General features: G+C 37.3%; 1 protein-coding gene and 1 long non-coding RNA gene across 3 annotated transcripts in view; one reads left to right on the top strand and one right to left on the bottom strand.

Annotated features, from left to right (window-relative positions):
* Oxr1 (oxidation resistance 1) overlaps positions 1-25,854 on the bottom strand; it is a 348,769-nt gene that overhangs the window by 76,517 nt on the left and 246,398 nt on the right. The window lies entirely within an intron of this gene.
* On the top strand, positions 4,551-25,566 carry LOC150059116 (uncharacterized). Its single transcript, XR_016536592.1, has 3 exons — positions 4,551-4,625; positions 24,647-24,744; positions 25,466-25,566. It is a non-coding gene; the product is annotated as an uncharacterized LOC150059116 (long non-coding RNA).

Raw genomic sequence — 25,854 nt, 5'->3', positions numbered from 1 at the left:
AAAGTTCTAGATCTTTTATTTTTTAGAGTTTCTAGATTAGAGTTCTAAATGAAGATTGCCAATAAGAGGAGAGCCTGCCCACAAGTCCTTCCATCTGTCTTAGAATGAGTGTTGAGAATCTGCAAAGTCACATTGTCCTCAATATTCCATTCATTTCAGCCATGGAATGTGGGCAGCAAAGTGGTAGGTGCTGGCAAAACACAGAATAGCCTGAAGGTTCTCTGACACCCTACAGAGAGAAGGTGTACACACTATTTGGGAGAGATGCTAATAATGTCACATGAGTCCACCAAAAAGCATTCTGTGTATAGGAACAGAAACCTAAAGCTGGACAGACAAGCCAACTGGCTACTGAACTTGGATTTGCAAAAAATCACACTCATGCCTGGCTACTTTGTTCTGCTACAAATCTATTCTTAATCCTAACAGCAGAGAGCAAAATGAGCACATTCAAAATCTGGATCTGTGCTTCCTAAACAGATTGGATGGGAAGTTTGACCATTTCAAGTCACCTCTCAGGAGAGAAGCAGGCACACCCCTACTCCCCTCATTATCCAGAAAATCTGCACTACCAATACACTAGCAATGTTTATCGAATAATTTGAACAAAGACTAATAGGCTGCCACTTGGTACTTGGCTTCCTGGTTTTCTAGGAGTCAGGAAGAAAGGGGTGGAGATGAGATTCTTAAAATATTCGGAAAATGTAAGTATTATGGGGACCTCAGATTGAACTTTTCCTGTAAATACATTGCATGATAAATAAGCACATGCATTTATGTTTCCTTACTATATGCTGTATTTTCTGTGGTGAAGCAAAATCTTCAGCTTCTATTTTCCTTCCTCTAAGATCTAACAGAGCAGACCTAGTCATCTTAAATCCACAGATGAAAACTCACCTTGTTCACAGCAGGATTTCCTGTTGAGCATGAGAATCATATTGGTTAACAGTTTTTATTTCACTATAGACTTCTCAGTTAGCCCGAGATCCTGATGCTATGTGAGGACAGACCTTTGCCTTTAAGGTCAACTTTGTTAGAACCAAGGGATTTTGTATATTTAGTTCACGTAAATGACAAGTAAATTCTGAACACAGGCATGAAATTCATTCCAGCAATCATGGAACAGAAGTGTCATGCAGGTTTTACATATGTAGTGCAAAGAGCAGCCTCTATTTGTAATAGTCTTTCACAACCCCCATCCTGCTGGAGCCTCTGCTCCTTCAGCAACTAAGATAGGATGTAATTTGGATGGTGTATCACAAGATGATAAATGCACCATCAGCCTGGATTCCTGAGTAGCTGCATGGATCTGAAGCTTCACACAGCCCCCCTAGGAAGGATACATACTATGAGCATTGAGTTCTTCAAAAGCTATATGTATATCTCAGTGAGTCATTGCGTTTGGGTTCATTTAGCACTGCAGCAAAACTTTACTTACCCTGAAACATACAAGGATTTATAAATGCTTAAGCTTACCTTATTAAATCACAAAACAAATTACTGTATGGAAGACCATCTAATGAGTTATTAGGTTAAAATATTGTCCCTTGTCAGGTATCTCTTGTCATTTCTATATTCTGAAGAATATTCTAAATTTGCAAGACTAATTACCATGTTTTGTATTTTATGTTTATGAGTATAATACAACCAGAAACAAACCAACTAACAAGCAAATAAAGTGGGTGGAATTATGAGATTTAAATTTAAAAAGATTTTTTTGTAATTAATAAAATTTTTTTTGTAATTAATAAAAGGGTTACATGATATTAGCCAGATAGAAGGTGCATTAATTCACATACATTGATACCCTTTCACATGTCTTGGTACCCATTACCCTCCCCCCCCACCCATCTTGGTTTTCCCCCCTTCCCTATCAATTTAAAAAGATTTTATCAATCATTCATAACTCCCAAAGTAAAAGAATTAGCTTCAAGTGAGCCTATTTTTTCTGAATAAATGTTCCTCTTTGTTGGAAAATATAAATTTGAGCTTGTAAAACATATTCATAAAATATCACTTTTATGTTTTACATATTTGTCTGACCTGAAATTATATTAGGAAAAAATTCAAAAGGACTGCTTTTAGCTGGGTGCTGGTAGCTCTCACCTATAATGCTGGCTCCTCAGGAGCCTGAGATCTGAGGATTGCAGTAAGAAGCTAGCCTTGGCACTAAAGTCCATGAGACTCTTATCTCTAACTAACCACTAGAGAACCCGAAGTGGGCTGTGACTCAAATTGGTAGTACATTAACTAGCCTGTGCTAAAAAAGCTCAAAGACAGTGCTCAGGTCCCAAGTTCAAGCCCCATGACCAATAGGAAAAAAAAATTTAAAAAGCAGTTTCTAGATTTATAAAGGAAAAATCTTAAATTACTTCTTTATAGTGCCACAGGTCTAACTTAAGGTGTTGTGCATGTCAGGAAAACACTGTACTACTGAGGTATGTACATTGCCAGTCTCAGTTCTTTCTTACAGAATTCCCTAACACATTAACCACAACTTCAACCTCAGCTGCAGGGAGGGACATGGTGTTACCTGAGTGTCTCATTTTATAGATTAGATAGTAGAAGCTTTAGGAAAACTTGAAAATCTCTCAAGGTCACTATTAAGAGTAAGAAGAGTATGAGAAGAATCAAGGCTTTTCTCTTGAGCAACAATGTCATATAAAGTCCCCCCTTCATCTTTTACTCAAACAATTATTTGTTGTTCTTCCAGTTTACCCAAACGTTTGCTGAAGAGAAAAGAAGATTTTTTTTTTAAAAAGAGTTTTCCAGCTGTGAAATCTCAAAGTATTTATTGATTGTTTGAGATTTAAATGTCTTCAACATTGAAGAAACTTTGAGTTAGAGTGCCTGATGTTTTTTGTTTGTGTGGGGAGAGTGGCTCTGTTCCAGAACTTTTTTTTTTTTTTTTTTTTTTTGCCAGTCCTGGGCTTGAGCTCAGAGCCTGAGCACTGTCCTTGGTCTTTCTCAAGGCTAGCACTCTACCACTTGAGCCTCAGCACCACTTCTGGCTTTTTTCTATGTATGTGGTACCAAGGAATTGAACCCAGGTCTTCGTGCATGCTAGGCAAGCACTCTACCACTAGGCCACACTCCCGGCCAGAACTTTTGTTCTTAAGTCTAGCATTCTACCATGTGAACCATAGCTCCAGTTCCCAATATTTGGCAGTTAACTGGAAATAATAGTGTCACACACTTGCCTATGAGAGGGCTGGCTTATAACAGTGATCTTCAGATCTCAGGCATGATAAGCCACTGTGTCTAAACAAAGTGCCTGATTTAAAGCCTCCCCTTTTTTTTGCCAGTCATGGGACTTGAACTCTGGGCCTGGGCTCTTCAGCTCAATGCTACCACCTTACCCCTTGAACCACAGCACCACTTCTGGTTTTCTGGTGATTAATTGGAGATAAGAGTCTCACAGACTTTTTAGTGCCTAGGCTGGCTTTGAATGGCGATCTTCAGATCTCAGCCTCCCGAGTAGCTAGGATTACAGGCGTGAGCCACCATGCCAAGGCTTTAAAGCCCTCTATTTTAAGAAAAGACATATATACATTGTTTGGCCCATTGTCCTTTGGCCTTAAAAAGTTTAGATTCATTGTCTTCAGATTTTAGCTTATTTTTCAGAACAGGGGATGGCATACTATAGCCATAGATCAAATCTGTCCTGCTACTTGTGCTGTAAATTAAATTTTTATTGGAACAACCATGGCCATTCATTTTTATTTTGTCAATAACTGCTTGGGGGCTATGACAGCAGAGTGGACTTTGTGAAAGAGACTATAAGGCCTAAAAAGTTATAATATATACTTGTTGGCTTTTTATTTCTTTTGGAAAAATTCTGTTGGCTGTTCCAGACCACAGAGATTACTTTGAAACTACTCGTGTCTTTTGTCCGTTGTTTCAATATCTAGTCTTGTTGTGTCAATTTGTGTTCAGGTTGTTTTTAATAATATTTCATAAGGCCTGAATAAGAAGACTCATAAGGCAACGTGAATGAAAATTACTATCAAGACTGACAATGTTTTCCATTCACTGGACACATTAATCAATAGAAGGATGACTCTACTAGATCATACATAATACGATTCTCATGGTTCAACAATGTCACACGCTTGTTATATGTTTATCTATGATATAGAAAAAGATACAGTATGTGTTCTGATCACTGTTTTTTTCCTCCCAATGGATTCCAATCCGCTAATATTTCCATGTTCTGTGTCAACTTTTAAAATCTGTGCTATCCATCTGAGTACAGTTTTCTGGAAGATCTTTCATTTTTCAGCTGGAAAGGGGCTAGTTGTTACCAAATCTGATTCTGTTTCCTGAGCATATATTGACACTATATTTTGCAGCTTCCTTTTTGGTCAGAGGTGTTCCAGAGACCGACTTCTTGCCAACAGATGGATTGCAAAATGGTGGGTGCTATTTCAGGCCCAGCAGAGAAGAGCTCTAATTGGTGACCCTCTTGTTCTCTTTTTGCCTCCCACAGCTTTGCTGAAGTGGAGCGAGGTGGCTTGAGTTGTCAAGTATTAAAAATGGCAGAACCACAAGAGAGAAAGAACTAGGTCCCTGGATCCACCAATTAGAGAACAGCCACCCAACCCAGAGGAACTCCAATTTTAGATGTGAGCATGTCCAATTATTATATTTAAAAATCCTTTCATATTTTGAAGTTTCTTGGTTGTAGGATATAGTGTACTTTTCACAAATAGACTATAGTTCTAAAACTACTACCAAAGTTCTATGGAAATTTTTAAATATTTAGATTTTCTGGGCCAGGTAATTTGGATTCATATACAATAATTGTCAGTGTTCTTTCACCAGTCCCAGTGCCAGTCCTAGGGCTTGAACTCAAGGCCTGGCACTGTCCCTGAGCTTCTTTTGCTCAAGGCTAACACTCTTGAGCCACAGCCAACTTCCAGCTTTTTCTGTGTATATGCTACTAGAGGAATTGAACCTAGGCAGGGCTTCATACATGCTAGGCAAGGACTCTACCAGTAAGCCATATACCCAGACCTCTACAACTATGCAGACATTTTCACCTCATAGTAGCAGTTTTGTACTTACTAATAGTTCTGTTTATTCAAGAGAGTAAAAGAAAGCAGCTAAAGCATAAATGGTCCTGTCTCTTATAAACAATGTACAACTTCCTCAAATGATACCTCGTTTATTCTTGGTTATTTCTTTAACCTAAGACTTCTCTTTTTACTAAATAGTCCAAGTCACTTAGCTCCTCCGGAGTATCTGTAACCCAATTCAGGATCTTGCCCTTTTTGACATTTTTTTGTGAAGTTTTATGACACTTTTATTGGTTTGTTTATTTCTGGTTTTTGATATGTACTTCCTAATTCTGTTTGTTTTTTATGAGTTAAAAGCTCAGAAAACATCTTATCAAATAACATTTGTTGTTGTTATTATTGGTCAGGTAGATTTTGAGCTTAGGGAATGCCATTGTCTCATAGAGGGATCGAGGCCTTAGTTCTAGTCTTTGAAATTAGATTAAGATGTCTTAATAGTTTACTGCCTATATCACCCTATTAGCAGGACAGACTCTCCTTGCTGTCGAAAACATGGCCTAGCACATAGAAAACGTTCATGGACTATGCCTCTTGAATAGATGAAATACATCATATCCATTTTTTTTCTCTCTGAATTTTTTTTTTGCCAGTCAAGGGACTTGAACTCAGGGCCTGAGCTAATGCTCTACCCCTTGAGCCACAGCACCACTTCCAGCTTTTTTCTATGTAGATGGTACTGAGGTATCAAACCAGGGCCTTTGTGCATGCTTGGCAAGCACTCTACCACTAGGCTAAACTCCTGGCCCTCCAACCCATTTTTTTTTTACAACCTAATAAGCTGGGTTTGAGCTTCTTCCCTCTATTTTTATTTGACATTTTTCTAGGATACTCAGCCTTGGTTACATATTTTCAGACAACTACAGCGCTTTTGAAAGCTCCATGTGCATGTCACATCCACACTCAAGAAATTTGAATCTCTTTGGTATGACACATACATATTTGGTAGGCTACTTTCTGGGTGATTTCCATGTGTACCCAAGATTGAACGTTACTGAAACACCCCTAATAATTGCATAATAATCCTCTTTTAATGAAAATGAAGCCTAGAAGCCAGTACTATTTTGACACTACTCATAAAGTAGTGTCATTATGCTTATGATAACAGCATTATACTAAGTGTGTTTCAATAAATTTCTTTTAAATCTCTCATCTACTCTGTCAGGGAGTTTAAGGAGCTCTTCTGTGCATTCCAGAAATATGGGTTAAGAGAGTTTCCAGAGGGAAAATATTGTCAATTAGGATTGTTAAGAGTATTTGGGAGTTTTCTACTCTTGCTTATATATACAGCACTGGCTTTGGGTTAGGAACAATTCAGTTCTATACACTCTACCCCAGGAAAGCTCCTGAAAACAGAGATCCCAGCTAAATGTGAATTTCATATAAACAAATATCATCTCAGTATAAATATATACCAGGATTAGGATGTAGTTCAGTGGTAGAGTACTTGACTGGCATGTTCAAGGCCCTCAGTTCAATCTTCAACACTTAATTAATTAATTAATTAATTATACAAGTATATGCCCAATGTTGCATGGGACACACTTACCTCAAAATTGATTTGTGGTTTATCTGAAATTTAAATTTGCCTAGATGGGCTTTATTTTTATTTGCTAAATTTGCCAAGCCTCCTTCTGGGGAGTAGAAATAGTTGTGAAACTGAGAATGTACTACTGGGATCTAAGTAGGTCAAGGCGCACTATCCTGGCAAAGATGCTGTAATACTCAGGACACTCCCCCAACTGTCAACAATGGCAGTGCTGTTGAAAGCATTGTTGTTACAGACATCAGTACAGTTTAAGTACATGTGTATGTTGCATATAGAGATTACATTCTTCTATTGATTCTAGTATATCTTCATTTCAGTTACAAAGAAGATTATTCTATTTCTTACCATGTTTGGGTGAGTTTGTCTTTAAGTCCCATATTTTCATTTAAGAGGTTCAGAAGCTATGTGGTTTCATTTAATCTGTCCTTTCTCTGAAATCCTCTTCATACCAACCTAACTTTGCTGTAATTAGCATAGAGAAATCTGGGACTGAACAAAAGGTGTGATGTAAGCCCATATGGTAGATGAGAGAAGATAGCTCCATGCAAAATAGTTCATTGCTAACAGAATGATGTTTCTTTAGCTACCATTCTATGTTGTGAGACCATTAATAGGACAGTCTTGTTTGATAATTGTAATTCCAATTATGCAGATGTTCCTTAAACTTTAGCAAAAAAGTATAAAAATGAATTTAACTTCAACTAGTTTTGTGGAAAATGAATGTTAGTTTGTCATGAATAAATCGTAATGTATTAAATGTATATTGTCAGGCACTGGTAGCTCATGCCTATAATCCCAGTCACTCAGGAAGCTAAGATCTGAGAAGTGAGATTTGAAACTAGCCTGAGAAGACAAATCCAAGAGCCCTTTACTGTCAATTAACTAGCAAAAAGCTACTACATGTGAAGCCTTTCTACTGACAAGCTAGAATTTTTAATAATGGCCCTTCTGGAGACACTTCAGATTCAAACTATAATAATGTAAAAATTTTAAAATAAAGTTAACTGAAACTTTGTATTGTTCTTCCTCTCAAATACATCTGCAGCTCTATAGGCATTTTAGAGCTTTTGAAATGTTCCTATTATTTAATAATACCCCAACCCTAACCCTAATCATAACCATAATCATCATCATCATAATTTAGCAGTAATGCAAGATTATGGAGAATAAATTATTTTAGTTATAGTTCTCTAGTAAAAGCATAAAATATTGTACCAAGATAGTGTAAACTATTACTGCTGAAGAGCAGAGGGGTGGGTGGAACATGTTCGTGGAATGCCAAAAACCCATGACAATGTGAAGGCACTGATTTGTCTGTATGTACTGAGGGCAAAGGAGCAATAAGAAGAATATTATACAGAAGCTACTCTGTGGTAGAATTACACAGAGACTAGTGACAAAACATTTACTAGATTAATAAGGATGAGGGAGAAAAGTAAATGTGTATAAACTGGAAAAATCTTCCACATTTAAGAATGTAACTTCTGCTTGGAGAAAACTCTCATGGTGAGTGTGCCTATATTACAGAAAAGTCAGGGCAGCATCTATGTAGCAGGAATTCTACCTCAGTATTATTTATTATTAGCATTGGTTAATATTATTCTATTATGATCATATTATTTATGATATTATTTATCCATATCTTTTGTACCACTAACCTGTATTTGGGTAAAGAAATAAAATTTTACATCCTTTAGATTATTAGCTTAAGGTACCAATTAGTAAACCAAGACACATGCTATATAGAGGAAAGTACTTGTATTTGAAGCACGAAGGCTCTTGAAAACAAATCTGTGCTGGTCCACTGGTTCACTCTATAAATATACAGCATGGACTAAATGAGTCAGGTGTTAGTGGTTTAGTGACAAATGATATGGTGTCCACCTTTGGGGGTTCTACCTGAGTTGATTTTTTTTAAGCTATTGAGACTATTCTCTTGTTTCTACAGGAAGAAACCAGAAACCAAAAAAATTTTTTAATAAACTGGAAAAATCATTTAGTGCTTAACAGCACATGGAATTCTTTTAAGCCCCTATACCCTTCCTTTCCTTGTTTTTCTTTTTCTTCTTTTTTTTTTTTTTGCCAGTCCTGGGACTTGAACTTAAGTCCTGGGCAGTGTTCCTGAGCCTCTATGTGATAAAAACTAGCACTCTACTACTTGAGCCACAGTGCTACTTCCTGGTGTTGAGTACTTTATTAGAGATAAGAGTCTCATGGGGACTTTTCTGCCTGAGCTGGCTTCAAACAGTGATTTTCAGATCTCAACCCCTTGAATAGCTAGGATTGCAGGCATGAGCCACTGGTGCCCGATCCCTTTTCTTTTTAAAGAATTGATATGCCTTACAGCTATTAAGTATGTCAGTGAGCTTATATAATGTTGAAAGGAATGCCTTTCTATATGACAAACACACACCAGATTAAAGGATTTCCTATTCATTACATACATCAAAAGGTTTTAGTCTTGACTTACAAGCATAGGATCTCAAAACAAGAAGACAGGCACAGGACTCTATTAAATACTTGATTTGGATGAGCAGGTAGTGCAACCTTTAGTCAGTAAACCACTAAAGTGAACAGCCAATTACAATGCTATGAGAGGAAATGTACATGGAAATACAGCACCTAGTTATGCCTAAGTCATCACCGTGGCATAAAGTCTGAGGTCAGATAATCATGAAGAATAGAAACAATACAGAACTATGTTTGCAAAAGGGGGCTTGGTAGGTTTTCAAGTCTTGTGACTTTCACTAGGACTACATTTATAGCTACACCAAGAGCAAAGAATTTGCCGCATTTTTAATATCCTTTGAACAAAGATTTTCTCACATCCCATTAAATTATTAACCACTCCTGCTCAGAAACTTCTTTATTTACCGGTAGGATTCTTTTGATAAAATACTTTTTTTCCTTTATCTTTAAACAAATTTTATAATATTTCAAACATATTCAGAAACAGAATGGTCGATGATATATATTCAATTATTTTTAAGATTTTTAACACATTTGTATACTTATTGCTATTTTCTTTGGCACCACATTTTAAAGTGAATTCCTGACATTTATGCCCCAATATATGTGTTTAAGAATACATCATTTGGGGCCAGGTGCCAGTGGCTCACACCTGTAGCCCTAGCTACTCAGGAGGCTCAGATATAAGGACTGCAGTTCAAAGCCAGCCCGGGCATGAAAAGTCCCTGAGACTCTTATCTCTAATTAGCCACTAGAAAAGTGGCACTGTAGCTCAAGTGGTAGAGTGCTATCTTTGAGCTGAAATGCTCAGGGACAAGAGCCCAGGCCCAGAGTTCAAGCCCCACAAAGAATGGGGGTGGGGAGAGAGGAGAGAGGGAGGGAAAAAGACTAAATCATTTGGATGCATATCCACTAAGTACCACTAAGTGACACTATCATTCTTAAATTGGTTCTCAGTCACTACCAAATTTCTCCAGTTGACCAAAATGTGTTTTGGTAATTGATTTGCTGAATCACAATCCAAATGCGATCTATTTATAAATGGTGAACTCTCTAGTCACTTGAACCAGTGTTTCTCAAATTTCAATATGCAAATAAGCCACTTAGGAAGTAAGCTCTTATGCACTGCATTTTTGACATTCTCCCAAGTATTGCTAATCAAAACGCTTTGAACAGAAGGCCCCATCGGTTTTCTTTGTTTGTTTGTTGCATGCTATTGGCTTGCAATGGGTCAGCTATCTTGGGCTGTTTTCCATGGTCTGGTTTTGCAAATGTGCTTCCTTGTATTATTTGTCTTATTCTTCCTCCTATACCCTCCCGTTCTACAAATGATGCTAACTATAAAAACTTGAAAAGATTCATCCCTTATTTGGTATGAATATCTACAGCAGTGCTTCAATAGACTAATTTGTATGAATATCATTCTTCTGCTTTTGTGGTGACTGTAAGAGTTTCAAGAGCAGGCTCTTTTCAATGAGTTCAACATTTCAACACTTACTACTTATATGACCTTGAGCCAGTTATGGAACTTTTCCTAAACTTGTTTCCTCATCTGTGAAATGGCACAGGCATAACATCTACTCCGTGTACTTATTGTGAAAGCTAACACATGACAAGTATTCAATACATGTATGCCATTTTTATTGTGGTTGGTTTGGTAATATTTTCATTCCTAGTCAAAACATTTCAGTTGCTAGGACCTCTCTCAAAAAACAACTAGCCTTACATGAAAAGGGGTATCATTAAGGTTCCAGAAGTAATGTACCCATTATCTGAGAAATGTAACCATAACCCCTCTATTCATTATCTACATTATCCCAACAATAAAATATAATTAAAAAAAAAACAAAACAACTAGCCTTTGAGGCCTTTGTTGATTTTAGGTTCTCATAAATCAGTATGGCTTGTTCATTCTCTAGTGCCATGCAGACCAAATTAGAGTGGGCCCTGAGATGTGAGGTTTTCCTTTCTGTATTTCAACTTTTTTTTTGAGGTTATGAGGACTCACAAAACTTATAAATCAGAGTGCTTTTTATCTCATATCAAATCATCCAAAAACTACAACCAAGACTTTCAAAAACTATTAATTTTTGGCAAACCATCAGAAATTTGGGTAATAAAATTGTATAACAAGAAATGGGGCAAAAATCAGCCATCTTGACTAGCTATTACAAAAGCAAGGATATAGTGTGCATCCATATATCCTATATGAATTCTATGGCCTTTCTGTGTGATTTCAGGAATAAATACATATATATATATATACTTACATATACATACATACACACATATTTTTTTGCCAGTCCTGGGGTTTGAACTAGGGCCTGGGCACTGTCTTTGAGCTTTCTCAAGGCTGATGCTCTATCACTTGAGTCACAGCACGACTTCTGGCCTTTTCTGTGTATATGGCACCAAGGAATCATACCCAGGACTTCATTCATGCTAGGCAAACACTCTATCACTAGACCATATTCCTTGCCAAGAATAGTTTTTGGGTTTTTTAATTTGCCAGTTCTAGGGCTTGAACTCAGGGCCTGGGCACTGTCCTTGAGCTTTCTCAAGGCTAGCACTCTACCACTTGAGCACCAGTTCTGGCTTTTCTGTCTATATGGTTCCAAGGAACCAAACCCATGCATGCTAGGCAAGCACTTAACCACTTGGCCACACTCTAGGCCCCTAAATAAATTTCTGATAAGACAAATCAGGTTTAATCAGAGGAAACATCTTCAAAAGATTACTAATGTTGAGCTTATGAGCTTGTGATATTTCTTTTTTTTCTTTTTCTTTTTTATTTTATTGTGCTTATTGTGGGACTTGAACTCAGGGCCTGCTATCATCCATGAGCTATTTTGCTTAAGACAAGTGCTCTACCACCACTTGAGCCACAGCTCTACTTTCAGCTATTTGGTGCCTACTTGGAGATTAAGTGTCTCATGGACTTTTCTGCCCCTACTGGTCACCATCTCATATCTCAGCCTCAGATCTCAGCTACTGGTGCCTAGCACTTGTAATTATTCTTAATATTTATTATCTCTTCCTGTTAGAAGATTTTCTGTTTGGAATAAATTATGAAAATAGTTAATTTGAGAATTCTAAGAAGCTAGGAAAGAAAACCTAGGAAAATTCAAAACAGCACAGTGCAGTCTGAATTTTCTTATGACTGACTTTATGAATACAGGAGATGATTTATATGGATGTGAAGTGTGCAATTATAAGTTGAAGCCATAAGCTTGTAAATTATTTCTTTGCTTATAATAAATCCCATCAGCACAGGATAACATGGAGTCAGCTTTCATAACAAGCAAGTGCTGGCCCAGAGGAGAGGCCAAAAATAAATCAGGCAGCATTATTCCACACTTTGCTCTTTTTGCTTTTCCTTTGAGCTCAGTTTTCTCAGATGTCTTTCCTGTGGGAACTTGAATATTTTTGTTCCAGATATATATTATCTTACTTTCATGATGGAAGAAGTATTTTGAAGTCAGTTCTTTCTGGAAAGCTATTTGTTAGATGGACATATGGTGAGAAAAGAACAATGCTATACCATGTAATTTTGCAGTATTTACATTATGTTTTTGAGGTGTAACATTCGCATGTGATGCTAGCAAAGAATGACTGAAATGGTATAACTCACTACATAATTTTATTGCACTCAACAAAAGATAACAAAAGGTTACATAAAAAAACAGTAGAGTATGTAAAGTTTCCACCCTTCTTCTACATTGTATCTATTTTGTCCTCTACTATCCATCAATGCATTGCATCTAAACCACATCACTACTACAAATAAGCACTAATCAACAATGACAATTGAGAATGACTTACTAATTTATAACTCAAAAATGGATGACATTACAAAGCTACGTATGTACTCATACCGAAGATAATTTCCTCCTGAAAGTTGTTTATTTATTAATTGATTGTTGGTCATGGGGCTTGAACTCTGGGCGCTGTCCCTGAGCTCTTAAGCTCAAGGCTACCACCCTACCCTTGAGCCACAGCCTCACTTTCCATTTTCTGGAGATTAATTGGAGATAAGAATCTCAGGTCCATGGGGCCGGGAGTTTGGCCTAGTGGTAGAGTGCTTGCCTAACATGCACAAAGACCCGGGTTCGATTCCTCAGTATCACATACATAGCAAAAAGCTGGAAGTGGTGCTGAGGCTCAAGTGGCAGAATGCTAGCTTTGAGAAAGTCCAAGGACAGTGCTCAAGCCCTGAGCCCAAACCCAGGACTGGCAAAAAAAAAAAAAAAAAAAAAGAATCTCAGGTCTTTTTGTGCCCAGGCTGGCTTTGAACCTTGACTCTTAGATCTCAGCCTCCTGAGTAGCTAGGATTACAGGCATGAGTCAGTGTGCCCTGCTTCTCCTTACAGTTTTTATTAAAATGTGAAAGATACAGCTAATTGGCTAAATTTAAATTTAAGGAATATATCAGAAACATTTTCTCAATCAGTAAAAACGTTTTTTAAAAATTTCTTGTGTAGGACAGAAACCAAAATTTTGCCCATATCTCTGATTTTGTTTTAGTTTCTAAACTATTTCACCAAAATTTTGTATCTCTGATTATATTTTAGTTTCTAAACAAAATATTTCATATTATTTTGACACTGTCTTCTAATAAGGGTATGGTTACTGTACAACATGCTTCAATAAAGAGCAGATTCCTCAAATATTACAGATTCGTGGTATAATTTTTTATCCAATTGTTAAATTACAATAGCACTATGATCTCCCATCTAAATTTGTGCTAAAATCGAGCATTTGTAAGTGCTCATAGCTGTTCTTGGAGGACTTATCTTGGGAAAAAAAAACAAAAAAACAAATGTGACAAAGCTTCCTGTGGCTTGAGAGAATTTATTACACATGGATGAATGAGACTCAGGCAACTCCGGGTTTTTCTTCTTTTCCAAATGTATGATGCAGTCGTTTTAATAAATTCACAACTGCCCCATCAAAAAAAAAAAATCCAGTCTTTTTATCCAGGAGCGTAGCCTAGTGGCAAAATGCTTGCCTAGCATGCCTGGCACCCTAGGTTCAATTCTTTGGTATGACACACACAGAAAAAGCCAGAAGTGGTGCTGTGACTCAAGTGGTAGAAAGTTAGCTTTCAGAAAGGCCAAGGAGAGTGCTCAGGCCCTGAGTTCAAGCCCCAAGACTGGCAAAAAAGAAAAAGAAATCCAATCTTTTTTTTTTTGTTGGTCATGGGACTTGTACTTTGGGCTTGGGCACTGTCCCTGAGCTCTTCAGCTCAAGGCTACTGCCCTACCCCTAGAGCCACTTTTAGTTTTCTGGTGGTTAATTTGAGGTAAGAGTCTCACAGACTTTTTAGTGCTCAGGCTGGCTTTGAACTGTGATCTCAGATCTCAGCCTCCTGAGTAGCTAGGATTGCAATCGTGAGCCACCACACCCAGCTCCAATCTTTTTAATAGATTTATTACATATAGTCTTTTATAATTAAACAATTGTTTCATAAATTTAATGAATATTAACAATATAATAAAATATAGGGTATGTGTTCATTGAACATTTTCAATCTAGATTCATAGCATAGAATATTTTTATTTTACTATTCAATTTAAAATGAATTAAAATTAAAGCCACAAAAATGTTTATGTTTTGCTGCCACAATGTCCTATTAAGTAACTAATGAAAAGTGAGATACATAAATAGTTCAAGTGAATAGATGAGGCTTAATTTGCATCATTAATTTGGTATTCCATGCATCTCTCTATAGTACACTGGTTGTTTAATGTCCCCATAGATTGGTATCAAGAGTCACTAGAAGAAAGCTGTGAAATTTCACAACAACAGTTTGTAGTGATTTTTTTTTTTTTGCCAGTCCTGGGCTTGAGTTCAGGGCCTGAGCACTGTCCTTGGACTTTCTCAAGGCTAGAGCTCTACCACTTGAGCTTCAGCACCACTTCCCGCTTTTTTCTATGTATGTGGTACTGAGGAATCGAACCCGGGTCTTCATGTATTCTAGGCAAGCACTCTACCACTAGGCCAAACTCCCAGTCCTGATTTTTTTTTTTTTTTTTTTGCCAGTCCCGGCTTACCTCTAAGGCCTGGGCACTGTCTCTGGGCTCCTTTTGCTAAAGGATAATGCTCTACCACCTGAAACACAGTACTACTGTGGGCTTTTCCTGTGATTAACTGGACACAAGAGTCTCATGGACTTTTCTGCCTTTGTCAGGTACTTACAAAGGTAAGAGATGACTCATTGGGCAAATGATCATGAGCACAGCACTTACTGTTCCTGTTTCTCTGTTTCCTTAGTTGAGGCCACTAAATTTTCTTCTTAGGAAGTTTCTTTTATTTCCAAGATTCAGTGGATTATATAAACTATGCATATATTTCTGGACTAGCTTTTGACATATTATTACATAAGAACAAAAAGCATAAATACAATTACGAATTTTAAGAAATATGTGACTGCCATGAAAAATAGGAGATGAATATTGGTAATGGCAACAATTTACTTTTACCTTCTATTTTTACCAAATGGCTCAATGATCAGGAGAGTAGCTGGATGACTGGTGTAGCAGTCAGACAACTGAAGCTCTATTCTTGGAGTTTTCTTTGAGTCATGGGGTGACCAGGTGCTTGTCTGCTGATTTCCCATACATCCGTAGGTGTTGAAATTTAGGAGTATTTCCCCATCTGCTAGCCTCTCAGAAATGTCATGGATGCAGCCATGACTGTTTGCAAAATACTTTAAAAAGCATTAGAGAAAAAAATGTACTTGACCGTCAGCAGACTTAACACGAGGTATAACTAGTAATTTTTTTATAAAGATTTAAGTTTTATTATTTTTAGATATCACTTCTGTTATTTAACCTCATCTGTTACGAAAATTCCTCAAAGTGATGGTGGAAATAAGGAACCACATAAAAGAGGATGATTTACTTCCTTTGAGTTTTTTTTAAGTCTGACTGTATACTTTCATTATTATTTATTGGATGTAAGTTGAAATGATAGTGCAGCTAAACATTAAATGGAAGCAGAAATTCAATATTTTTTTTCTGTTTGTTTATTTCTTTTAGTTGTTTTGGTGTTGCAGGGGTTTGAATTCAGGACTTCATGCTTAGTGAGCAGGTGCTCTACTGCAGAACCATGCCTCCAGCCCTTTATTGCACGGGTTATTTTTGAGGTAGTGGCTCCCCACCTGTTCAGGCATGCACTTGGGGGCTGTTCCTCTTATTTTTCTCTTTCTATCTTGAGATTCAATCTCATGGACTTTTCTGCCCTAGATGGTTTGGAAGTGTGATCATCCCTATTTCAGTCTCCCAAATATCTAAGATTACAGTGTAAGCCCCATCAATGTTGAGCTGAAATTCAGTATTTCTTTTTTGTTTTTTTTTTGCCAGTCCTGGGCTTGAGCTCAGGGTCTGAGCACTGTCCTTGGATTTTCTCAAGGCTAGAGCTCTACCACTTGAGCCTCAGCACCACTTCCGGCTTTTTTCTATGTATGTGGTACTGAGGAATCGAACCCCGGTCTTCATGCATGCTAGGCAAGCACTTTAACCACTAGGCCAAACTCCCAGCCCCTGAAATTCAGTATTTCTAAGAAAGGAGAGAGCCCCATATTGTTAAGAATTCTAGAGTCTGCTTCATTCCTTCAACTGCTGGCTGCTAGAGTGTTGCACAAGATGCTGAACTTTGAGGATGTGAAAGGAGTGGAGACAAGCATCTGCAGTCAAGGAACTGTCAACAGATCAGAGGGATTTGATATAGTCGCATAGGATCAAACCACACTGTGTGGATGGGCCAGAACAAGAGGGAAGAGACTGGGGCATTCAGAAAGAGCATTACCACTAACCTGAGTGGGGTAGTAAAGCAAGAAATATATACTATTGTCCAGGTACTATAAGTTTTATAAAAATGGCTTTTAAAATGAATATTTAATCAAATGGAATTGTTTACCAGGCAGTGGGCCAGAAAACACTACGGTCTATAAAAGCATCAGTTTCAGAGTTCGATAGATAAAATTACATCTCTATTTTTATCAGCAGGTGTGACCTCAGGCAAGTTTTCTGACCTCTCAAACCTCGTTTTTATTTTTCTTATTTATAGAATAAAATTTCATGTTATAAATTAATAGTTGGGTTAGAATAAAACTTAAACAAGAGATATACAGAGATTCCCTTCTTGAATCCTTGTTTGTTAAACACAACATATGAAATATGATGTAAAAATCAATGTTGATAAAAATCTTAAAAAAAACTTAAATAAAAGAGTACCTATAAGCACTCATCTCAATCCTTGGGCCTTGGTAAGGTGGTAAATAATAGAGGGATACTAATTATGATTAACTTCTTTATATGGTTTTTCATTGGATGCTTATATAATCGAAAGGACAACTATCCTTCAAATCAGTTCCATGTGAAGACACTAGATCACACAGGAAATGCTGTAATTATAGATTATGATAATCAATCATGATAAGATAGTTGGATTACATGAAGAAGACAGTAAGAAATGTTTAGGGCTTTTTCCCCATGACAAAACTAAGTTTATTGGTTTGGAAATGAGTTGGAACCACATTCTAGATCTCAGAGTATCAGCTTCCCAGAGTGGGAAATTGAACTTCCTAGATAAGTGGTTCAAAAAATTTGCTGTCAGGGCTTTTTTTTTGTCAGTTATGGGACTTGAACCCAGAGTCTGGGTACTGAGTTTTTCTGCTGGATTAGCACTCTATCCCTTTAAGCCACAGCACCACTTCTGGTATTCTGGTGGTTTAATGGAGTCTCAGACTTTCCACCCTGGCTGGCTTCAAACTGCAACCCTCAGATCTCAGACTCCTGAGTGGCTAGGATTATAGACAAGAGCCACTGGCACCCAGCTAATTTTGTTTAAGAATCAATGAAAGTCCTGCACTGATGGCTCACACTTGCACTCAGATTGCTGAGATATGAGGAAAGATCATGAGACACCTACCTCCAATTAGCCACCCCCAAAACTAGAAGTAGAGCTGTAGCTCAAGTTGTTGCATTCTAGCTTTGAGAAAACAAAACAAAACAAAACAACTCAGGGACACTGCTCAATCCCTAAGTGCAAGCCCCAGGACAGGCAGGTGCACAAACACACACACACACACACACACACACACACACACACACACACACACACACGAGAACAAGAACACAATGATAGTAGATTTTGTAAGGACTATTAAGATGGCAGTGTCAATAACGGATTAGGTGGACACAGAGGAACAAGAAAGGTTATATGTCTAGTTAGAAGTTCCGTGTAGTAAATCACTCCATGCAAAAGTAAGCATGGGAGGTCCCTAAGTGCAATATAATAGAACTTCAAAAGTAAAGGGTGGAAGAACACCCATGTTTTATACATCCATTTCTGTATGCATCCAATATGCGCCAAGATGTAGGCCTTAGCTCCAAGAGGCTTCATTCTTCAAAACATGAATCCAAGGAGCAAAATGGTGGTCAGTTCAGATTGGTCTCTGTCCCTGAGTACTTACAAGCATGAAGTTTCAGTCACTTCTAAAATACAGTTAGTAAGGTTCCTTCTACGCACAGAAGAAATCAGTAGTTCTTCCCTACTGTTCTTGCTGGAGAGTCTCAATAGTAAAATGTAGTTTGAAAAATGTTAATAAATCAGTGTTAATAAATAAATAAAATCAATGTAGATAAATTCTTTAATCAAAAATAAAATAATTTGGATGCATTCTCAAATGTAAAATATGGTGTCAAAAAATGTTGAAGTCTGTATTCTCATAGTACCTGAAGGGTTGTTCTCTCATTTAAATATCTAGCCTTCAGCTGAAGAACTCACTGACAGAGTCCAGGGTGAACAGATGTCCTCAGATCTCAGCCCCCTGAGTAGCTAGGATTACAGGTGTGAGTCACCACACCCAGCTTTAACTTCAACTTTTAACTATATATATTTTATTTTATTTTATTTTATTTTATTTTTTTTGGTCAGAGGGCCTGAACTCTGGGCCTGGGCACTGTCTCTGAGCTCTTCATTTCAAGGTTACCACCACAGGGCCATTGCTGGTTTTCTAGTGGTTAATTGGAGAGAAGAGTCTCACTTTCTTTAGTGCCCAGGCTGGCATTGAACTGTGATACTCAGATCTTAGCCTCCTGAGTAGGTAGGTGTGAGCTATGATATTTTAGGGCAAACTGAAATTTTTTACTTTGTCACTCTTTATAGAAATTCTTTTCATTTTCCTACTTTGAGCAACGATGAAACTTTAGTTCGTACCATAGCACCGAGTTCAATTTAAATCTGAGCTGAAGGATGGTTTTGACTTTTTGACAATGTTAATATATGAGGAGTCAGAATTTGTGTACAAAGAGAGAGGTCAATTCTATTATAGTTTCTTTAATGCCTTTTCAAGCAGGTCATGTAATATTTATGTAACATAATTTCCCAGTCCATACTAGTAGTGCTTTGTGTATATCCCAGGGCTGTTATGAAACTATATAAAATGAAAAATGAATATTACATGTTTGTACACATTATGTGGTATTCAGCAAATTCAAGAAGTTTTCTACTCTAATAGGTTCACAATTAGGACACGCTTCCAGAACAATAATTTCAGCTATTACGAGCGTAAGTGCCAGTCAAGGCTGGGAGTGCACACAGTCCTTCACTCATTCTGAAACTTCACTATACTCCTATCTCTTTTCCTAGTGGCCTTCCTTCTATTCTTTGAATAATGTAAATTCATTTCTACATGCAGGCCTTTCTCTCTCTCTGGCTAGGTACTGCCTGGGATATAGGAATAGGTATTCTTCAAATTATTTGAGTCCCAACTCTAATGATACCTTTACAAAGATACCCCTGTCATTATCTAAGCTAATTGTACCACTGCTTAACTACCACAGCCTGGGTGGTTACATTACTCTATGATTTTCTTCTTAGCACTTCTTATCTGAACCTCTTATTTCCTTTTGGCTTGCTTATTGATGTAGAGATTACCACTGTCCCCTCCAGGGTCCAAATCAAATAGTCTGTCATGAAAGTATATCAGATGTCAAGAGTTTGGGTGACAGGAAGTACAGAGGGATTCTGTTAAATCAGGGAAATGATTAGCTGAAAACCTGCCTTTGAAGAAGAATGAAGTGATATAAGGGTATGAGAAGGAGGATGAGAAATCATGGTGCACTGGCTTAGGATAAGACCTTTTTTTAAAAAAAAGAATAAGCACAGGAAATGGAAGTTGGCCTAATATGTCAGCAAAGATAACAATATAAAAAACAGAATTTCTTCTCTTGAACTCTGAAAACTGAACTCTGTAAAAGTACAAGTTGAAGTAATCAGGGAAAAATAAACTTGGAATTTTTCTACATGATACCTTTGGCTATGTAATGCATTTAACTTTGTATTTGGCTCAGTAATTTGCCAAGTTAAATTCAGCAACTATTCTGATAACTGATTTGCTTATAATGTCTACTCTATAGCATATATATCTTTTCTTGTAGTGAGTTCCATTTCTCTGGCAAAATCACAGAAAAGACATATTTATTTTTGCCCTCCCATTTGAGGGGACAAATGAGGTTGGGAAAGATAGAGGCTGAACAATAAAAGAGGTGGCACTAATCAATGTGCTTTGTATTCATAAATTGACAGATTGATTTGAACCCCTGTATACCTATCTAAAAATAATAAAAATGAAATTTAAAATGTAAATAAAAAAGAAACTTTCCTCATTCTTGAGGCATTTAACTCTTTTCCTCCTTTGTTATTTACATGCCCTATAATAAATATAATAAACTCCCATATGCTCTACCTTTAGCTTTCAATATACATTTAGTATTTTGTTTTCCAAATTCCAAATTAGTATTAATCATTCATTTAACCCCACTGGACATCTACAGAAGTGGAGAATTTTAAATGTGTGGGTTAATGTCTGTCTCTCTCATTATACTACAGTTGGTTACCAAATATATAATGCCATATCACAGAATGTGCTTGGCAGTAAAGTACGTTTACATTTCATATTTTTCCTTAATGTTAGCTTTTTCTGTTATCATTGTGCTATTTTATACTGTGCAAAATAAGGTCCTCTTACTTTTTTAGAAAAAGAATTAAAAATTATGGATGAAAAAACTGCTGTGTCTGATTGTAGGTCAGATGAGCCTAGATTTTCAACTTAACTAAAAATAAGACACACAGACATCAATGATAATGGCTAAAGATAATAAAGAAAACAAAAGCAGAGCTGGGAGCAGTGGCTCATGCTTGTAATCCTAGCTACTCAGGAGGCTGAGATCTGAAATTGAGGTTCAACGCTAGCCTGACACGAAAGTCCATGAGACTCTTATCTCCAATTAACCACCAGAAAACTGGAAGTGGCACTGTTGCTCAAGGGATAGAGTGATAGTCTTAAGCTGAAAAGCTCAGGGACAGGCCCAGGCCCATTACTGACTCCACCCACCAAAAAACAAAAACAAAAAACAAAGATAAACATATATAAACTGTTGAGAGGCTAGGGCAGGATATTTTATGTTCTAGATAAGATAGACAACTAGTCAATGACAATCTTTAAGAAGAGAAAGTGCCATGCTGATGGGTAGGGAAATAATCTTAAGAGATGAGAGAGGAGGAAGAGGAGGAGGAGGAGGAGGAGGAGGAGGAGGAGGAGGAGGAGGAGGAGGAAAGAAAAAAATACTACAAATATCTTGAAAAAGGAACAGGTTTGGGTTCAAGAAATAATGAAAAATCTAATGTGGAAGGTGTGTGTGTGTGTGTGTGTGTGTGTGTGTGTGTGTGTGTTGCAGGGTTGGTCAGGCAAGACATCATGTATTATAAACTAAGATTGTGGACTGGGTTTTGCTCAACAGTGATAGGAAGAATGAGTTTGGGTAAAGGAGTGGCACAATGAGTTTGTGTTTGATCACAGGCCTCCACCTGCCTTACTGAAAATTATCTGATGTGTGTGTATGCATGCATGTATGTATGCGTGGGAGAGAGGGGGGAGGGCAAGGGAACTGGAGGATAACCTAAGGGCAGAGGCACAATGCATTGGGGACATGATGGTGTCTGGAATCTAGGAAAACTCAGTGCAGAGCTGGACTGATTCTGAGTTTATACTGAGAACAGAGCTAACAAAATAGAAACTTTGATGGGAAACGAAAGATCAACAACAAATTCTGGAAGAACACTACTGCTTTTGCTCTGAACAACTATAAAAATGGTGCATCTATTAACTACAATTCTTAATATGTGAATCATACATTGTTCTAAATTGTGCTCATATGTTGATGTGTGTACTGCTAATAAATTGAGATTAGAAATTATTTTTCATCCCTAGTCTATTATTAGATGTGAAAATGTTCTTGTTAGAACCATATTTTGGGGAAAATAGAGTGACTTATGTAAGATAGTGACTTTCCATTGCTAAATAACAGGTGAAGAGAGGATAGGATCTCTAACAAGGGCTAAGAATTTCCTCACTGTCAGTTCCCTTTTCCACCTGCATATGCCTTAAAATAGGACTTCCTTCTTTCCCTTAGCCTTGCCTCTTGAAAGTTTTCCTATCCTTCAAAACAACGGAGTCATTAAACATTAGGCTTGTATCTTATAACCATTATCACAAGGAGATTTATATTTGGCAGCACTCTTTAAAGTAATGTCAGGGTACCTTGTATTTTGATACAATAAAATAGTGTTGATTTCTATTTTTTATTGAAATTCTGAAGTCAATACAATAAAGTGTCATAGAACACTAGAAGACACAAATGTCCTATGAATGTTATTGTTGTTATTTTTTTTTGAGAAAGCACTGCCTCCTAGGCAATGATACCTAAACCTTTAAAAAATATATTTTTTTCTCAAGGCTGTACCCTTGAGAAACCAAAGGACAGTGCTCAGGCACTGAGTTGAAGCCCCTGGACTGGCAAAAATAATGTACATAATATCTTTAAAAAGCTGTATAAAGGAATTGCCATTGTATAACTCAGCTTATAAGCACACTTCACCTCGATCAATATCACTCCTTACATTTTTTTCTCCCCCACTTATGCCCTTTTATGAAATGCAAACAGTAATTATAAACTGTGATTACGAATGAAGATACAGACTGCAAACATTTGAAGATTTTTCATGTCAGGAAAAAGTTACAAAAAGAGCTATGCGATTGATCCAATTAGCAATCTTGTACGGTTTCCCTTCCATGAATATCTGGATGCAGAAACTTAGAGCCCTCTCACAATTACAATTAATATGATGTGCGGTATGCCTGTGCCTGACATGATTCCTTTGGGAGAGAAGGTGGTGTCATAATATGCATTTATGTTATTTCAGTTTAATGCTTTGTGGATACAGGGAACCCAACAAATTCGAAGGTATAGTTTGGCACCTTGGAGCAAGCAAGTAAAATGAACGCACAGGAATGCTCATTGTTGCCAACTCCTCTTCCAGTGTTTTTTTTCCTCAAAATTGAGAAGTTACATAAAACTCTTTGTCACAAATGCTTCCCATAGTCAAAGTAAGCAGAATAAAGCTCATCTTCATAGATTTACCCCTAAGTGTGGACCTTGGTCCAAAAAATAATTAGTGCTGCAAAATTGTCCTTTAACTGTGCCAGAGTTGTTCCTTGTTTTTTTCTTTTCTTATTTTTTAACCAGTCCTGGGGCTTGGACTCAGGGTCTGAACACTGTGGGCACTGTCTGTGCCCACTGTGCATAGGCAGAGTTCTACCACTTGAGGCCACAGCACCACTGTGTATGTGGTACCGAGAAATCAAACTGGGTCTTCGTGCTTGCTAGGCAAGCACTCTACCACAAGGACAAACTCCCAGTCTAGTTTCGTAAATTAAAAAAAAGGCTATGTGTGTGTATTGTTCAACATTCTGAGTTCAAACTTCAATTGAAAATGCAAAAATTGGAAGGAAAAAAGATGGGTAAGTAATTGGAGAATCTAAGCAAACCCTTTTATTTTTTAATGACACAGGTGTGGGCTGTGGTTTGATAATTCAGTAAAGGATAGAAGCTCTCAGAGACTGGCATGCATTCAGCTCTGAGATTCAGGATACACAGAACTCTGAGATACAGGAAGTTCTCTGAAGCTGTGTTTTACATTTCTCTTGTTTTAATTCAGATGCCTAATGAACCATGTAGTCATTCTGAATGGTAATTAAAAATGTCAAGTTTAGATTTATTAGCTAGAGTGAATTATGTAATATCTCTTTCCTATTGTGAGAATTTTACTCACATATAAGCCTTCATATGGTTTAACATGAATACCTGAGCTCCATGGTTTGTAAAGCACTCTCAGATACAGGTCATTTTTATTACTTTCACTGGCACCATACTGTTCATAAGATATCCTAACAGTTATGTGATGAAGAAATTATTTATATTATTGTAGTTCTTTAGATACATAATTAGAAGTTTTGAAACTAATTGGCAGATGCTCGACACATAGATGAAAGGATCAAGACCATGATTTAAACCTAATGGTTTTAGTTTCAAAATCCTGCACCCTTTCATTTCTTTTCAGTTGAATGCTGGTAAACAAAATTACTAACAACATTCTCTGAGAATTTTCCAGTATGCTTAGTCAAGACATTTTTGCCCAAGAACAGGTAGAACTCTGGGAACCTAGGCTGAGGCAAAGCAGTGAGGAGAGAGAGCTGACTACAGATAAAGCATGTGAAGAAAAAGAAAAGAATCTTCCTATAAGGTATGAGTATGAAGTGTGCACATGTTAAGTTGTCTTTGTTTTCACTGCTGGACTTCATCCAACTCAAGGCCCCAATGACTGTGTGATACCCAATCATGAAAGAAAGGCTTTCTGAAAAGAGAGGGTAGTAAGTGAAGTATCTCACTGAAGAAGAGGTGTGTGTCTCTGGCTATGAGTTCCAACACTACATAAAAGAAAAACAAGGGCCGGGAGTTTGGCCTAGTGGTAGAGTGCTTGCCTAGCATGCACGAAGACCAGGGTTCAATTCCTCGGTACCACACACATTGAAAAAAGCTGGAAGTGGTGCTGAGGCTCAAGTGGTAGAGTGCTAAGCCTTGAGAAAGTCCAAGGACAGTGTTCAGGCCCTGAGCCCAAGCCCAGGACTGGCAAAAGACAAACAAACAAACAAACAAAAACAAGAACAACAAACAAAAACAAGATAAAAACAAAACCCTCCCAAAATCCTGTCAATGAAATTACAGGACACCATTCGTCTCAAAATGCTCTGAAGTTTAAAAAGGTCAACAAGTTTAAAAATGCAGATCTTAGAATCAGGTGGTGGGGGCATTTGAAAAATCTCGAAATCAGTCATAACATGATCTTACTAGACAATCAATAAGCACTTATTAACTGCTTATAGATGGGTACAAAGAAGTTCAATGCACATTCTAGATGAAGATGCCTAAGTGCTAGATATGAAATATTAATCACTATTCTTCAGTTTCACAGTGATGACCACCACGGAAGGAAAGAGACCTTCTTGTACAAAAAGATGTCTGAGTATGCAGGTGCCTGGGGAATGTGAGCAACCATGAGGAGGAAAGAGGAGGAAGCATCTGGGGAAGGGGAGAGCATGGCAAAGAAGAGGTTGAAAGAATGGGAAGAAGAATCTAATGGGGGGGGAAAGATTCATTAAATTTCAAAATTGGTCTGAATATTTCCACAGGAATTCTCTTGATCTTAGACAATGAAAATGTCCATATATGCAAATGTCACTTTTAAATATCAACTACCACATATTTTTTAAACCATTTACCTTTTCATATCTAATACTGAGTATTTTCTCATTCTTGCATAGTTTAACATTACTAAGATATAATTTTTTCAGAG

Source organism: Megascapheus bottae, chromosome 9 (genome assembly GCF_031878675.1).
Source record: "Megascapheus bottae isolate mThoBot1 chromosome 9, mThoBot2.hap1, whole genome shotgun sequence".
NCBI lineage: Eukaryota > Metazoa > Chordata > Mammalia > Rodentia > Geomyidae > Megascapheus > Megascapheus bottae.
This window is presented reverse-complemented; position numbering and strand designations above follow the sequence as displayed.